Below are 10,458 nucleotides of genomic sequence, written 5' to 3' on the forward strand. Positions count from 1 at the left end.
AAAAGACTCTTGTTCTGGGCCAGAAGCACAGCTGGTATAACCCTGAGGATCCAGTTCATAGCAGAAATGTTTTGCTGCAGCTTTAAGCCAGAACTCCTGCAAGTTTCGGTATGACAGCTTTAGACCCAAGACATAACAGAGTGCTGGGATTAATTAACTGTGCTCTTTTCCCAAAAACATCACCATTTAAGACTCCTGTGTTTTTCATGGCAATGAGATGATCCTAGTTTAAATGTTAGGCTTTTTGATAAGCACTAAGGTGCAATTCTCCTACTCTTGTTTATGCAGTGATACAGAGTCGATGAGGGATTGATGCATAATTGCCTATAAATTCACATTTGTCATTAGACAAGTGTTAATTCAGTGCTCCTGTGGCTGCCATTTAAATATAAGTAAAACATTTAGGAGTGTTAATATAGGAATAAGGAATATTTCACCTTTTACAAATTGAAATAACAAACATCCAGGCAACTTTGTGACATTATTGTCTTAGGACATAGCCACAAGAGGGAAGAATTGCATGTAATGGTTTTGTGTCCTTGTGGGTAGATTTGTATTCTGCATTTTCCATCCTTGAAATACAAATGCTCAGGACTTCATGGGGCAAAGATAAATTGAGATACAACTTTATTCTACTTGGCAGTTCAAAATTCCCACAGGCAAGTCCAAAAATGATAAAGCATATAAAGATTAGGATTGTAGAATCATAGAATCCTTAAAGTTGGAAGGAACCATTAAAGGCCACCTAGTCCATCTTCTCTGCAATGAACAGGGACATTAATAGCTAGACCAGGTTGCGCAGGGTCTGGTTCAGCCTGTCCTTGAAAGTCTCCAAGAATGGGGCATCCACCACATCTCTGGGCAACCTGTTCCAATGCTTCACCACCCTCACTGTAAAAGACTTTTTCCTCATATCTAACTTAAATCTTCCCTCTTTATGCTTGAAACCATTTCCTCTTGTTCTGTCAGCACAGACCCTGCTAAACAATCTGTCTCCTTCTTTCCTGTAGCTCTCCTTTAGATATTGAAAGGCTACTGTCAGGTCACCTTGGAGCCTTCTCTCCTCCAGGCTGAACAGCCCCAGCTCACTCAGCCTGTCCTCATAGGAGAGAGGTTCCATCCTTTGCATCATTTTTGTGGCACTCCTCTGGATGCACTCTGAGAGGTCCATGTCCCTCCTGTACTGAGGACTCCATATCTGGATGCAGTACTCCAGATGAGTTCTCATCAGTGCAGAGCAGAGGGGCAGGATCACCTCCCTCATCCTGCTGGCCACACTTCTTTTGATGCAGTCCAGGATACGGTTGACTTTCTGCGTTGCAATGGCACATTGCTGGCTTATGTCCAGCTTGCCATCCACCAGTACCCCACTGTTGAAAGAATGAAGATTAGAGGAATTTCTCTTTTGCAGATATCTTCTCAAATTGAATCATTTTTCTGCACGCACTTAGTATGCTGTTACTGACTGACCTCTCGGTACTACAGCATCATTGTAGGGGGGATACATGGTTTTTCACTGAATTTCTACATATTTCAGCTGAGGCTGAGATTTTTAAATGAAAAATGAGACACAGTGGCATATGTTTTTCGGCAGGGCTATGCTAAATCCCCCAGCTTTATTGGTAGTGGGGATTGCCTCAACCCAGGTGGATTTGTTGGACCTCATGAGGTTCACCTGGGCCCACTGCTCAAGCCTGTCTAGGTCCCTCTGGATGGCATCCCATCCCTTTGGTGTGTCAACTGCACCCCACAGCTTGGTGTCATCTGCAAACTTGCTGAGTGTGCACTCAACCCCACTGTCAATGTCACTGACGAAGATTGATTTAATAAGCAATTAGCTGCCACACGAAAATGTCTTTGTAAAGAATTCCAGCAAACGATGCCCTTGCTATATGATATATTTTAGAAATAGCATTTTATTCTTAGCAGTCTCCAAACTGCAAAGACTACCCCTGTCATTTCAAAACACTGTAGGGTAAGGCAGCTAAGTCCCACTTCTAATGGTGAAATGATAGACACAGTGTCATGATTTCTGGGGAACGTGAAATATTTCACTCATTGTTTCTTTCCTTTCTCCTGATCCCGGCCTCCTGTCTCCTATTCCCCTCACTACCCAAAGCTGCACTTAGGTCAAGAAAGCTATTTATTGGAAATGCATATATAAAGCTTTCATGTAAAGTCTCTTCAAGAATATATATTGATTAGAGACTAGAGAAATGGGCTTTTCCAAGAAAATCTTAACAGGAGAAATGAGCATTTGAGACAGGAGTGTGGAGTGAAATGCTGGAACAGTGCCATGGGGGCCAGCAGCTGAGGGGGCAGCCGAGTGGTGTGGGGTAGTACAAAAACTTCAAAGTAGTGAAAAGTTATTTAAAATGGAGGGGAAAATATCCTGGCACTGTTGGACTGGAATAGAATCCAAAGGGAAAACTTCGTGTCTGAAGGCAGAGACTGGACAAAAGGCTGGAAATGCTTTCTGGACAAGAATTCTGCACTGACAGGGAGATGGATGTGTGTCTGTCAGCCCAAATACCATGGCCAGAGACACAAAATTAGTCATAAGCTACTAACTTCCACATGGTGATCCCAGGAGGCTGCAGCACTGATGCTGCCTGTTATAAATCTCCTGCAAAGAAGCAAGGCACCCAAGAACAGCGTTTAGCACACAGCTAGGGAGAGGGGAGACCTGACTCCCATCTATTTCAATCCCACATCCTTCCTGGTTGTCTTGTTTGCTCAGATGCTGAGTTTCCTCTGGATACAATTCCAGAGAGGCATCTCAATTATGCGGATCAGCAAATCACAGCTGTTTCTCAACCCAGATGTTACAGACTGCCTCCAGCAAGCTTCTCCTGGGAGCTGAATTGCCTGTGGTTGGCTGCACAGACAGCTCCTCCTCTGCCCTGTGCCCATCACATAAGACCTCAAATCCAGTCCTCCAAGCTCCTCATTGCCACTCCACCAGGCTGATGTTATTAGTCAGGGCAGGTAAGTTTCAGGCTGACAGTTCAGGGCTGTGGTTGAAAGAGAACTGTATCATTGTGGAGCTATGTGTCTTCTTAGATAGATAAGTAATGTTTTCATTGCAGATGAGGATGCTTGGGCAATATGTAAGCTATCAGATCTGTCTTCACTTGCAGTTTCTGGGACCAGGCTGTGATCTGTTTCCAGATTGACATTAGACACAGGTGAGCATCAGCTTGCCATTCCACCAAACCCTGATATATCTGCACAGTCTACACAGCCTAGGCCTGGTTCTAGGATGTGTGGGTCAACACAAGCTACAGCACACATGAGGAAGCGTGGCATGAAATACAACATCATAATACTCACCATAAAAAATTCTGCTAATTGAGTGATGAGCCTAGGGGAGATGAGTAACAGCTGTAGAAACTGCACAGGAACTCATGTAGTTTTATTCTAAAAGCCATAGCTCCAGGGGAAAGTGTCCCTCCGTTAGCCACTGTTCTGCATTATCAAATAAAAGGGCTCCTGTCCTGATCTGCGTCAATGACATTCCTCCTCTAAGGGCTTAATTGTCTCCATAGCTGTTGCTGTCTGAAAGCGGAGGATATAGCAGAGAAGGGGTCTTAGGAAATTTGGGGGAAACAAAAGTATCTGGTCAGTACATTTAATTCAGTAGATAAAAGAGCTTGCAATTCTTAAGTATCTTGTGTGCATCTGACCTGGACTTGCATTTAATGTTTGGGCTTCTTTTCTTAAAGATCAAACATTAATTTATATTCACTATACAGAATTGCAACTTCCAGTTTTCTGATAGTAAAGCCAATCCTTCCAGTAAATAATGCTTATGACTAATTCTTTTGACTCAGAAATGCATGAAACAATATTTCTTGCTCACCTTCTAACAAAGGAATTTGATGCTGAAATCTCCTCCTGTTATTATGTGGATGAGGTATTTTGACTAAATCTAGGGAAACAAACCAGACGGGTCACTTATACTACAGAACATACTTTAAAATGTTTGTTTGACATCTTCAAGCTATTCATTTCTCTTCTTTGCCAGTACAGGAAAATATAGCTTCATACTTAATAAACATCATTAAGGAGCTTTCTATTCTTGTTTAAACTGAAGTAAACTTGAAGACCTTGTCAAAACAAGTAGGTTAAGCTTGACTAATCAGCCTGAACCCATTCTATTAATAGCAAAGGCAGCATCGTTATTCCATTAATCTTTGTCTGGAATACTGGGGGTAGGCACATACACATACAGAAGAGGTTAAACCAGACGAACCTTTCCAAAGTGAAAATACAGTAATTTTCATTTATTTTATATTTCTTCAGTTTGGGAGGAGCATTCTTCTTGGCTGAACAAAACACACATGAAACTGAGATTTCTTTTTTTTTTTTTTAAGATCATTTTGTTATTTTAATTTCTATAAGAGGATATGTTTAGGTTGGATATAAAGAAAAAGTCTTTTACAGTGAGGGTGGTGAGGTACTGGAACAGGTTGCTGAGAGATGTGATGGATGCCCCATCCCTGGAGACTTTCAAGGGTGCTCTGAGCAACCTGATCTAGCTGTGGTGTCCCCGTTCACTGCAAGAGAGTTGGACCAGATGACCTTTAAAGATCCCTTCCAGCTCTGAAGATTCTCTGATTCTATGTCAGCTGCTTTGCTGTAGCTTGGTCAGGTAGAGCCTGAAGTGATGCTGTCGTTCTCATGGAACATGATCGTATGTATATCCAAACTACGTGCTCTGCTCACCCTGTATAATGTACTTATCTGGAAAATTATGATCTCATCTCAGATGTTAAATGCCATCTAATGAAATTAAGGCAATCAGCAAACAAAGAGATTTCTATCAGTCTCATAGGAGAGAGATAAAACCTTGAAAGAGAGGTAAAATCAAGTTTTATATTTTCATAGAGTCATAGAATCACGGAATCGCTAAAGTTGGAAAAGACCCACAGGATCACCCAGTCCAACCATTCGCCCATCACCAATGGTTCTCGCTAAACCATGTCCCTCAACACAACATCCAAACGCTCTTTGAACACCACCAGGCTCGGTGACTCCACCACCTCTCTGGGCAGCCCATTCCAGTGCCTGGCCACCCTTTCAGAGAAGTAGTATTTCCTAACGTCCAGCCTGAACCTTCCCTGGCACAGCTTGAAGCCATTCCCTCTAGTCCTATCACTCGTCACACGAGAGAAGAGGCTGACCCCCAGCTCACTACAACCTCCCTTCAGGTAGTTATAGAGAGCAATAATTTCTCCCCTGAGCCTCCTCTTCTCTAGACTGAACAACCCCAGCTCCTTCAGCCGCTTCTCATAAGGTCTGTGCTCCAGATCCCTCACCAGCTTTGTTGCCCTCCTCTGGACACGCTCCAGGGCCTCAATGTCTTTCTTGCAGTGAGGGACCAGATTAAATAATGCAAATAATTGGCTACATCCAAAATAGAATCAATTACTTGGAACTCACATTCCATCACTATTCACATCACTATTCATCAATTTCATAACACAAATAATTTAATCCAACAATGACTCGTGTAGAGATAGTAAGTCAGGATGTGGGCATCCACTGACAGCGTTTGGCTTTCGTTTTCCTTTCTGTAACAGAATCCTCTCCAGGTCTAACTGACAAGTGTTATCTGTGGCTCCCAGAAGGAGCTGAAATGTGGATATTTCTGTGCATACCTTCTCTCAGTGATCAGCCGCAGTGCTGAACAATCTGGGCTGATTCCACAGGAGCCTGGCAGCAATTTTCCCCCTTCCATCTCTCCTAGGAAAATGGTTCCATCTCTGAACCGTTAGTCCAGAAAAATACAACCTAAGTACTGTGTTTTCTCCTTTTCTCTTTAGCAATGACTGATGTTTAGGTGTCACTTTTAGCCACCAGCCAAGCAACAAACTGCATCTTCATATGACTGAAACAAGCATCCCAAGGTCTCAAGTATGTGGGCTCTGTGTAAGCACTGCTCAGCAACAACTAAATTGTTGGTATGCTATCAATATCATTCTCATCCTAAGCCCACAGAACCATACCAGCTACTAGCAAAAAGTGAACTCTGTTCCAGCCAAAACCAGGACAGCCATAGCCCTTTGCTGCAATCTCATAACATCCACACAGATAGTATCATCTCTTATTACAATTGTTTGTTACAGCTGTAAATTTTCACAGCTGGAGACCTGAAGGACATCAGAGACATATTTTTCTGTAGCATGTATATTATTTACAGGATCGTTAATCAGAAAAAAGTTGATGACAATGCCCCATCTGTCTGAAGTGTTTGTGTTAAAACAGCTGCATGTTTAAGGGCAGAGTGGTTTAATAAGAGGCGCTATCACATCAGTAAGTAGCAAGGGCTCCCCACTTTCCTTACAGATATGTCATTATGATAACGAAGGACTTACTGCCATTGAAGCCACCTCTAACGGCTGTTCTCACTACACATGACAACCATTGTACTATCTAAGTAAGGCTTCAATTCTCCCATGTGTGAGTTTAGGCTTTTTGGTCACTGAAGAAGCATACACTCATGAAATTCAGAATGGAACACCTATCAAAGAAACCGTCATAAAAAATCATGCTCTGTGACATCAGAAAATTTTAGCTGTTTTAATGTTAGACTGTGTCCAGAACCCCCTTCCATTTTTCTTGAACAATGGAGGTGGTTTTAGAAATGGAAGCTCTGTGCCTCATTTTGCCACATGCTTGGAGTGCCAGGACAAGGTTATGCCCTAGCTTTTAGCATTCAGGAATAAAGCTGAAATATTTCAATCACAGAAACTTTCATGCTTTTATACCCACAATGGAAAATTCTCTCTCCATTCCCTTCAGCTAAAGGGAGATCTTCCCTCCTGTCATATCTTCAGAAATAGCAGATATCTCTTTTTTGTTCAGAGAAATGAATGTAGAGACATTATGACAGAAACTTCATCAAGAAAATGCTTTTTCTTCTGCCCAAAGGCTATACACAAGCAATGTGCACTTATCTTCTGTGCTCGGAGGATCTTCAGACATAAAACCCTGTCTGAAGGACACTCCTGTGGCAATCCAGCAAGTGTAATTTAGGACTGAGGTAGCCATACAAAGTGCTCACTTAACCTTCATTCATCTCAATTTGCTACTGTTGTCAGAGCAAAGACCAGATTAGAGGATAAAGACTCACAATCTACTTATTTCAACACTAATCAAAGTTAAAGAGAAATTTATATCAACAGTCCTCCAAGTGTTGCATTTACTCCACTATGTGCACTTAAAGCTGTTGCTTTTCACACGCACACAAAAAGAACAGGTAAACTTATCTTCTGTTGGTAAAGTTTGCTGGCAGTTAAATAGCATTTACTGATAAATATACTTGCTAGTGCTTGGATTTATTGTTAAAAATAAAAAAAAAGAAGTGAAATTTTGTTTTCAACTCACACTACAATTTATCCAGAGTAGTATGAGTAATCCATTTAAATGTGGCCATTTGCCACAAATGCCAAATTTATATCTTAGCATGTATTTTTTCTAACTCTTACATATCAGTTGCATCCTTCTCTTCCATTTCTTATCCATTTTGTCCTAGTAGCCAGAACACTGATGTCAAAATGACAGATTCACTGTCAGCTTCCATTTTGTGACTGTGTGAAAATGCCTATGGAACTGGAGGAAGTTTTAGTAGGAATCCAGTTATGTGACTGTGCTTGCCAGAGCAGATTTTGTGAAACACCCTCATAGCCTCAGCAATCAAAAGTGCTCAGGGAGCTGTCAGAGGATCCACTCCTCCACCAAAAACTGAGCTAATTCCTGTGAGCTGACAGAGACTGCACTCATCTGTATAGCAAAGACAGAACAGTTGGTGTGATGGAGGACACAACTTCCCAGGAGAAATCTTGGGTTTGGGAGCTGGATTCATGAGTTCTCCTCCTCTCATAGCCTTTATGAAATGCTTTGAGCTGAGATGTTAGTACAGTATTGAATGTTGTTGGTCTGCAATAATGATATTACCCACTGAATGAGAGACCATGCTGTGCTCCTGCCCATGAAGGTGCTGTAGATTAGACCAGAGATCTATTACACACAGGTAAGCATATTGTCCTTGCCCATCTCTTCTTGTTTCCTCCACCAAACCAAGATGTTTTCTTCTCCATTCTACTTCTCAGTGCTTGTGTGGTGTTGCTAGCACACTACAGTGGCCGCATGTTATCACTGTGCTGTCTGGTTTCTTGTTAGCTCTTCCTCAAGTAACTCAGAATATCTGCAGCACCCTGTCCTGCTCTGCTTTGCCTGCAGTATAGCTGCCTTACAACAAAAACTGCTTAGTACATCCAATTCATGTTAACTAGGATTGGAAAATTTACACTGCCTACTATGCCAGAAATAAAGGTGTTTCTGCCCATTGTCACATTTTCCATAACCCTGAGTTTTAGGCCACCTGCTTTGCTGTTTTCTTCATCATATTTTTAAAATGTGTTTTCTTTCTATCAGTTTGGATGACGGAAGTAATGCATCTTGGCTGAAAACTTTTGAATTCATTTTCCAAAAAGCAAAATCTACTTTTCCTTATATCTCTAACAAGAGTAACCTCATAAGGAAGTCGTAAGAGTGTTTAATCCTAATGCCCCTGTAAGAACTTGTACAAAAGGAAGCACTGAGGAATGGAAAGTACCTGTTCTCCAGGCTCAGGTTTGATTTCTGAGCAAAGAACATTATCAGTGCACTGTCTGCTGAATTTACCATTAGAGATTTCTGTGAAAATCATCTGAAACCACAGGATTCCACAGAGTAGCTCTGCTATGAAAGAGCTACTGTTTGCAGAGAGATGGCTCGCTTGCTGACAGATAACCCACTTTCTTAGGGGAAATAGCACTCCTGCCCACTCATGTGTCCTTAAAAAAGCAAGTTCAGCCCTTTGGGCAGTATTTCCACTGAGGAAAGCAAAGGCAGTCCCACACACAAGTCTTGGGAAAAAATCTTGGCCTGCAGCACACGGCCCATAGAGCACCTGTTCCCAAGCGATGGCCTCCCAAAGAAACCCGAGATTCTACTCTTCGCTTTGGTCCCAAACTGAATGGTGTTATTTCTGGGTAACTTTGCTTCCTTTTCCCAGTGAGAATTTGGTAGGATTTCTCTAGTTCTTTGTTACCCACCTATGATATGTCGGAACTGCTTGGTACCTATTAGTTTTCTGTTCTGTGTGTGAGGCTGGGAGCTGCTGAGGTCACTTTTCTGCCTTCCCAGGCAGTCCTTGCAAAAACAGCCATTATGATGTCGAAAGAAACGTTAAATCCTTGGCATAACAAAAGAGAATCAAAGTGACTTATAAAAAAATGCTTAAGCGGTGTTATTTTCCCAACACACATTCAACAGTTTTGCAGAAAATTCCTTAAGCAACAGAAATGGAAAAAGCAACAAAGTTTAACATTTCAGTGTCTTACTCAGCAAAGTTTTCTGAGGAAAATAGATCAGCTGAAATAGTACACTTTGTTAGTTTTTCCATATTCTTTATTCAAATAAAGATACGTGAGCTACGTATGTTCCCATTTAATTTGAAGATTTTATTCTAAATGCCTTTGATGTACCTAAACTTGATATTTTTATTTATTACTCATTGAAAACAGTGAAACCCAGGAATAATGTTGAATGTGCCGTAAGTCAGTGCAGCATTTAGTCTGTAAAGATTTAATCAGAAAAGCAAGATTTATTGAGGGAGCAAACATCTTTTACTAGCCTGACAACCACAGCTAAAAGAAAGGACACAAATCTAAAAGCCTTGCCCATTTTTCCAGTTAAGTCATTCTGTCTAATAAAAAAAGTACCTCTCTTGCAGCCTTAAACAACAAAAGCTGCAGCAGCAGCAGCAGTATGACAACGCAAAATATGAATCATTAGTGCAGACACGGCCACAGAGCCATGTAGCTTCATTGTCTTCTTCTTCCCCTCTGCCCAGAATAAAAAATATGGGCATAACACTTACAGCAAATGATTTATTTAGGGGAAAAAAAAAAAAAAGAGGGAGAGAGAGAGAGAAGCTGTACTTGATGCTTTGCATGGAGGAAATGTCCTTACGCAGACGAAACTAGTCCCTCCCAGCTTTGTGTAGCAAGCAAGACTGTACGTGCACGACAGCTGCATTACAGCTCAGCACAGAGAAACGGGAGCAAACTCATGGTTTCAGAATTAGAGCACTCACCAAAAAAAGAAAAAAGAAAAAAAGAAAAAAAGAAAGAAAGAAAGGAAGAAAGAAATTAAAAAAAAAAAAAAAGTGGTGCTTGTTTGAGTACTGCTGAGGCTTATGAAAAGATGTAGGATTGAGTTTGAGTGACGAGTTTAGCCCCCTCTTAGGGCAAAGGTTTGACATTCCTTTACCTAATGAGTAATTGTATCATACCACCCCGCTGAGCTGCTAATAGCAAATGAGAGACATTTTGGTACAGAAGGAAGTTAAGTGTCCTTTCTAATTAAGAATTCCCCTCTCTGAGTTTCTGGATAAACTCCACTATA

This window comes from Gallus gallus, chromosome 2, assembly GCF_016699485.2.
Source record: "Gallus gallus isolate bGalGal1 chromosome 2, bGalGal1.mat.broiler.GRCg7b, whole genome shotgun sequence".
NCBI classification, from domain to species: Eukaryota; Metazoa; Chordata; class Aves; order Galliformes; family Phasianidae; genus Gallus; species Gallus gallus.